The sequence below is a fragment of the Halichoerus grypus genome, chromosome 3, assembly GCF_964656455.1.
Source record: "Halichoerus grypus chromosome 3, mHalGry1.hap1.1, whole genome shotgun sequence".
NCBI classification, from domain to species: domain Eukaryota; kingdom Metazoa; phylum Chordata; class Mammalia; order Carnivora; family Phocidae; genus Halichoerus; species Halichoerus grypus.
In genome coordinates this window covers 110,698,460-110,705,801 of record NC_135714.1, presented here as the reverse complement: position 1 = coordinate 110,705,801, position 7,342 = coordinate 110,698,460, and the positions used below count along the sequence as shown (strand labels likewise).

Below are 7,342 nucleotides of genomic sequence, written 5' to 3'. Positions count from 1 at the left end.
ACTGTTTCACCATGTCCTTTTTGCACCCAGCAAAGTTAATGCCAGCAAAAGATGAAGACATGTAATGCAACCAAGATTTTTTCATCAGAAAAAATAAAATTAACAGGTGCTTTTTATGCAGACTTACTTACACCACTGCCTAAACATATGAACTAACCCTTAAAAATATCAGTCATGTTGAAGTGAAATTTTTTCACACTCTTGATTTTTCCTGTTATATCTATTGTAATATTTCTTTACTGCACTTAGAAACTTGCAACCCATTCAGAGAAAGATCCTAATACTATTACTTTTCATTCATGAGTTTATCTTTAAAGTTGGTAAAGCTCACAGATACCCCAAACAGTTCCACAGCAGATAGTCATGAGTAAAGTGTTGAGAAGCATTTCTTATGTGGAACAAAAGTACCTGTAAAGCGAAGACTCAAAGAATATATGAGATGTTATTGACAACACAGAATTATCCGTTAAAAACCAGTCACCTTTCTTCTCTTCTCTATTGCTTTATCTACTCCCCAGAACATCATCAGTTAAACGGTTTTACTTTGTAACTACATCTATCATAGTAAAACAGCTCAGTAGGTCACACACACACAACAATGACCTTTGCAAAGAACATTTGAATTTGACATAAAAATGTGGTGTAGTCTAATTGCCACACACATCCTATTCTTAGTAAAATATCAATGCTCAGCAAACCCTTACATTGAAAAGAACAGATTTGCAATGCTCAGAACAACAGATGTTAGTTTGCTATTACATTAAAAACAGAACATAAAAGAGAAAGATATTCACTCGTATCATATGCTGTGAATTGATCATCTGCAACTGCCTGGCATGTTTGGGTCTAAATGAAGCAAGTTGAGTTTCCAAAGGGAGTATCCATTTACTGCCACATCGTCAAAGCAATTAAGTCTCCTTCCTGCTGCACTCATCAGTCATAGAACAGCCAAATATTCACACTGCAGCAGAAACAAGAAGACCAAAAGGATATAGGTATCACACACCAGGTATTAAGTATGTGAGTGAGATGCTAAAGAGAGCTGACTGGGCAACGCTGAAAACAGAGGCTAGAGGGAAAGGCTTGGAGCACTCAGACTGCTCGCAGTCATCCTGTCACTTTCCCACAGAATTAATTTAATTAGCCTCTCCCCAGTATTGGGTATTGCTCCTAACCTTGAATAGTGGCTGATGGAAGTAAGTGTCACTGCTGCCCCTGCTAGCTGAGCATTCTTCTGTTCTGTAATGGTGATTTGCCTCAGGTGAAAAATAGGATCACTCTCTTTTCCTATTGATTTCTGAAAAAGAAAATGCTTCCTCCCAACCAGCACTGCACTATTATTTTTGTTATCACTTTTCACGGAGCTGCACTCTTCTCTACGTAAAATTGAAAAAAAAAAAAAAAAAGTATCAAACCCTTGCCCATGCCTAGAGGTAGAAACTACAATCCAATCATCTAACTGATAGAAACCCTTATAGTCCATCTTTAAAAGGAAAAGCGTTATTGTTTTAAAAATAGAATGGCATTGCCAATTTTTAATGTGTAATTTAAGTTTACAAAGGAAATATACAATCACTGAAATATAAAAATGAAATAGAATGGAATGTTCATATCTAAGCTTAAATTCTCATTGTTAAAAAAATATTTTTAAACATTCACCTTTCTGTTCACTCAGTTTGTAAAGTAACAGATGGAATTCTTGATCAGTGAACCTCACATAAGAATCTTTCATGAGAATAATCCAATTCCTAGGCCCTAGATTGCTTGTTCTTCATTTTTTCCTGAAACAAAACATAATCTATTTTCAGCATAAAAAATACTATTGCTTCAGAAATTTTGGTTAGAAGAATCACTCATTAAAGGTTTATTTATCCATAACTCCAGTGTTTAACTAAAAATAAATTACAAAGTTACAAAACAATAAATTACAAAACGAAAGTGGTAAGCAATGCAATTAAATTTTCTTCCAAGAACTATAGAATCATAATCATTAATATGTGGGGGAAAGCTGTATTAAAATAAATTCAGCTGGAATTTGATTTCAAGATGGAAGACTGGTAATCTTTTTTTCTCGACACTAATTGGAAGGAGAGAAAAATAACAAAATTTTTAAAGTCCTTATATATAAAGATACAGAATGGTTGAAAGCAGGAGAATAAAAAATATAAATAATACAACAATAATAAATATGATAGCTCAATTATAGAATCATTACTCTCAATGATCTCAGTGATCCATTAATTCAGAAATTTTACAGTAGGTTTTGATGAAGCTAAAACTTGCAGAATGCTCCTATTCTACTATCACACAGCAAATAGACATTAAAAAGATGTGCTCATTATATAGAATCAAATACATAATACGTACCTTAGAGCATTCTCAGTGCAAAATAAATACACCAACCTTAAGTCCTCTACCATCGTGCAGCTGGAGAATTGACCACATATTAAAAGCTCTTTGAAGTTTTACCTGAAAATATTCTAACCACTCATAACAATGTATGCCCTTATTTTATAACAACTTTGACTATATAGTACCAAATGTATTGTGCCTTTTTTCTAAAATTTATATTTTGACATTATGATGTAAGAACCTAACAGCAGTTCATTTTAAAGAATAAAATATGCATGGAATTTTGTAAACAGAAAATATAATAATGAAAGAAACATATGCCCACTAGAAAAAATTAAAAATGTAAACAATAATTCTAAATGTATATGTACAAAATTACATTGGGCCAATATTAAAAATGACAGAAATGAAATAGAAAAAAATTAAAAATGTAAACAATAATTCTAAATGTATATATACAAAAGTACATTGGGCCGATATTAAAAATGACAGAAATGAAAGGAAAATAGATCTGCAAACATAGTAGAAGACTGAACATAGCCTTCTTAATAACTGATTGTAACATTAAACAGTGTCCACTGAAAGAAAAAAAAAACTACTTCTTTTAACAGAAATAATGTGTTATAAATAGTTGTACAAATGGGTATTTGGGACTAAAGGAGCAAAAAACACTGAGGTAAGATTTAGATAATATGTGCAGGAAGTGGCTACTTTCCTTATGGCTGAGAGACAAAGGGGAGAAGTTAAGGCTATCAAAACTGGGAAGCTTGGAGAAGCTTGGAGAAGGGGTCTCATGGAGCTGGATTCAGACCTTTGAGGAGAAGGCATTACCAAGTTTCTGTTGGTAATTCCAGAGCTTTGAAGAAGGGCATCCCAGAATTGAGACCTACATCTCTGAGGAACAAATGCTGTCCAATGGCAGTGGTTATCTCAGGTACTTTGAGGAGAGTCTTGGGGAGTAGGGATTCAGCCTGCTGAAGAGAAGATAGCCTAATTGTGGCTGGAATTTCAGAGGTGAAGGGATGTGGAAGACTCCTTGGAAGTGCCAGAAAAGGCAGAAATTGCAAGCAACTACTGCTGGAATCAATCTCTGTTGTTTTTGATAAAAATCAACTGATGGAACAGACTGATAGGCACAATTAAATAGGAAGTAGTAATTTACTTCCCCCTTCATTCTATCCCATTGAAAGAATCTAAGAGAAAGTTAGCAATGACAAAATGTAGCTTGAAGAGTCTTAGCCCCGCATCTCCAAGCAAAGTTACACAGGAAGGATTTGGGGCTAAGGAATGATAGATTAATAACTGAATCAATCAACTCCTTTAGTTACTCAGCATTTATAAAGACTCTTCCTCACATATTTGACCTTCAATACAACTACAGTAAAATAATACTTTGCTGTAAAGGATGCATCTATCTTTCACACAATCAAGGTCAGTCTCACCTTCTCCCAAAAAATGGGAGACAAAAATTCTAGCAATCATTATATCCATTTCTATGAGTGACAGTCATAGTGTCCATCCTCTGGCAATGTTAATTAGTCCTCAAATTCAGCAACATGTACATTTGAATATTCTGAAAACTAAAAGCTATGAAAAACATCATTAAATAAAAAGAGTAACAATGAGAGAGGGAAAAAAAGAAGTAAAATATGCAAAACTGCCTCAGGTAACAGCTTCATAATGGGTCACGTAGTTGATATTTATGACTTATCTTTCTGTATACATTTTATGGTCCCTTGGCCTGGAACCAACCCTTCAGCTGATTGGGATTCTTTACCTTGTGAAGTAAGTCAAACCTGTATTCATGAAGGATACAAATCTTCAATAGTTTTTCTGCTTTTGGGTTATGATGTTTCCTGTCTTGTACAACATGAAAGTTAACACAAAGTACCCCAGAGAATCACTTCTGTTCCAAAGAGTATTATTTCTGCTATATTATTAGCAACAATTCAATATCCCTTTGATATTCAAAATGAATCACCCAAGCCAATACAAAACCCTGGTTGGTTGGTTGGTTGGTTGGTTGTTGGTTTATTGCCTTTTTAGTGGCATGAAAATCCCACATACTGGATCAAATGCTCAGTGGTAATCTCATAATCAATTGAGAGAGCTTTCACACCTACAAGAAACTTTGCAAACACCTTTCTAGAGATTAAGGCACAGTGTAAATGTTTCTCACCATTCCAAAAGAATAAGCATGTGAGTAATGTGTATATTAAGGAGATTTACTGCAGTTGGATTAGGTAATTTTATGTTTAGTGATCATTTATCTTGAATAGGCTATGGCTGGTTGATTTCCACTTACTAATAATGCACAGTGGACTCAATGTAACATGGTTCACTGCAGGTCTTGAGTCCAAACACACACACACACACACTGTATCGTTGGTCTAGCCTACTTCTTCTCTAGTTCATTTTGCTTGGCCCCCAAAAGGTCAAAGAGAAATCAAAAGGAAAATTAGAAAACATTGAGACAAATGAAATTGAAAACACAACATGCCAAATCTTATGGGATGTAACAAAAGCAGTACTGGGAAAGAAATTTACGTAAGAGGGGAGTTCAAGTAAACACCTACATTAAGGAAGACGAAGGATCTTAAATAAACAGCCTAACTTTACATCTCAAAAAAAAAAAAAAAAAATAGAAAAAGAAGAACAAACTAAGGCTAAAATTATCTGAAGAAAGAAAATAATACAGATTAGAGTAGAAATAAAAGGAATAGAGAATAGAAAAACAGGAAAAAAATAAACCTGAGTTTTACAAAAAATATTAACAAAACTGGTAAACCTTTAACTAGACCAAGAAAAAAGAGAGAAGACTGAAATAAATAAAATCATAAATGAAAAAGAAATTACAGCTGAAACCACAAAAATTAAAAGATCATAAGAGATTACCATGAGCAATTACTCACCAACAATTTGGACAACCTTGAAGAAATAGATAATTTCCAGGGGGCGGGAAAGATGGCGGAGGAGTAGGGGACCCTATTTCAACTGGTCCCCAGAATTGAGCTGGATATCTACCAGACCACTCTGAGCACCCACAAAACCAGCCTGAGATGTAAGAAGATCTGGATCTCTGCAAACAGAATATCACAGGCGGTTGGTTTTGAGGTATGAAGCAGGGAGCCGTGATTCTGTGGGCAGATGTCAGAGGATAAATGCCTGGCCATGGGGACCCTACACCACAGTGAGCGACAGCCTCGCACGCTGAGGATGGGCACAGACTCGCAGACCGGTAGCGGCGGGGAAAGGACTTTAGGGCAGCCCCCGGGGTGGAAACCCGGAGCGGCGGGGTCACCCGGGCGAACTGGGAGCGGCTGGCGGTTTTAGAAGCACAAAGGGCAGAGACATGCCCCGACCTGGAGGCAGGACTGGGAGCACTGCAGAGGGGCGCACAACCCAGGATGCTGCAGTTTATAGCACGCGGACAGAAATGGAGACAGTGTGGTCTGGAGAGCTCACAGAAGAACAGACTGCAGTCTCTCTGCTCTGAGGCAGAGGGTTGGAAACGGTCTCTTCTGCTCTGACTCACGGAAGAGATGCGGAAAGCCACCAGGGAAAGCTGCCAGAGAACAAAAGCCGCAAAAACTGATTCCTGCTGAGCCCATCCCCCACCACAGGGGGGCAGGGCAACTCCGCTGGAACAGGATTGCCTGAGTAACAGCGCGGCAGGCCCCTCCCACAGAAGACAGGCTGGGAAAACAAGAGGCCAGCAACCCTAAGATCCCAAGAAAACAGGTGCATCTTGCTTGGGTTCTGGTCAATAATTTGGACTCTATACATTCCCTCAAGCACCCATCAACAGAATGACTAGGAGGAGGAGCCCCCAAAATAGAAGAGACTCAGAGATTACGATTTATCCTGCACATTTACAAAGGGATGCAGATATAACCAAGATGTCGGAGATGGAATTCAGGCTAGCAATTGTGAAGATAATGGCTAGAATGAAGAAATCAATTAATGGCAACATAGAGTCTCTAAGGGCAGAAATGAAAGCTGAATGGGCAGAACTTAAAAATGCTATCAATGAGATCCAATCCAATCTAGATAATTTAACAGCTAGGGTAACTGAGGCAGAAGAGAGAATAAGCGACCTGGAAGACAATATAATAGATAAAAAGGGAAAAGAGGAGGCCAGGGAAAAACAACTCAGAATCCATGAAAATAGAATCAGAGAAATAAGTGACACCATGAAGCGTTCCAATGTCAGAATAATTGGAATCCCAGAGGGAGTGGAGAGAGAGAGAAGACTAGAAGATGTACTTGAGAAAATCGTAGCTGAGAACTTCCCTAATCTGGGGAATGAAACAAACATTGGCATCCTAGAGGCAGAGAGGACCCCTCCCAAGATCAAGGAAAACAGGCCAACACCCCGGCATGTAATAGTAAAACTTGCAAATCTTAGAACCAAGGAAACCATCTTAAGGGCAGTTAGGGGGAAGAGATTCCTTACGTACAGAGGGAGGAACATCAGAATAACGTCACACCTATCCACAGAGACCTGGCAAGCCAGAAAGGCCTGGCAAGACATATTTAGAGTACTAAATGAGAAGAACATGCAGCCAAGAATACTTTATCCGGCAAGACTTTCATTTAGAATGGATGGAGAGATGCAGAGCTTCCACGACGGGCAGAAACTGAAAGAATATGTGACCACTAAGCCACCCCTGCAAGAAATATTAAGGGGGGTTCTATAAAAGGAGAAAGACCCCAAGAGTGATATATAACAGCAATTTACAGGGACAATCTATAAAAACAACGTCTTCACAGGCAACATGATGACAATTAATTCATATCTTTCAATAATCACTCTCAATGTGAATGGCCTAAACGCTCCCATAAAACGGCACAGGGTTGCAGATTGGATAAAAAGACAGGACCCATGCATATGCTGTCTACAAGAGACTCATTCTGAACCTAAAGATACATCCAGACTGAAAGTGAAGGGATGGAGATCCATCTTCCATGCCAGCAGACCTCAAAAGAA

The 7,342-nt window shown here is 37.8% G+C and overlaps 1 long non-coding RNA gene across 1 annotated transcript; it reads right to left on the bottom strand.

Annotated features, from left to right (window-relative positions):
• Positions 1 to 800: 800 nt before the first annotated feature.
• Positions 801 to 5,621, bottom strand: LOC118551206 (uncharacterized). The gene is made up of 3 exons (XR_004924951.2): positions 5,265 to 5,621; positions 1,660 to 1,781; positions 801 to 961 (listed from the first exon to the last, which is right to left on the bottom strand). It is a non-coding gene; the product is annotated as an uncharacterized LOC118551206 (long non-coding RNA).
• Positions 5,622 to 7,342: the final 1,721 nt, after the last annotated feature.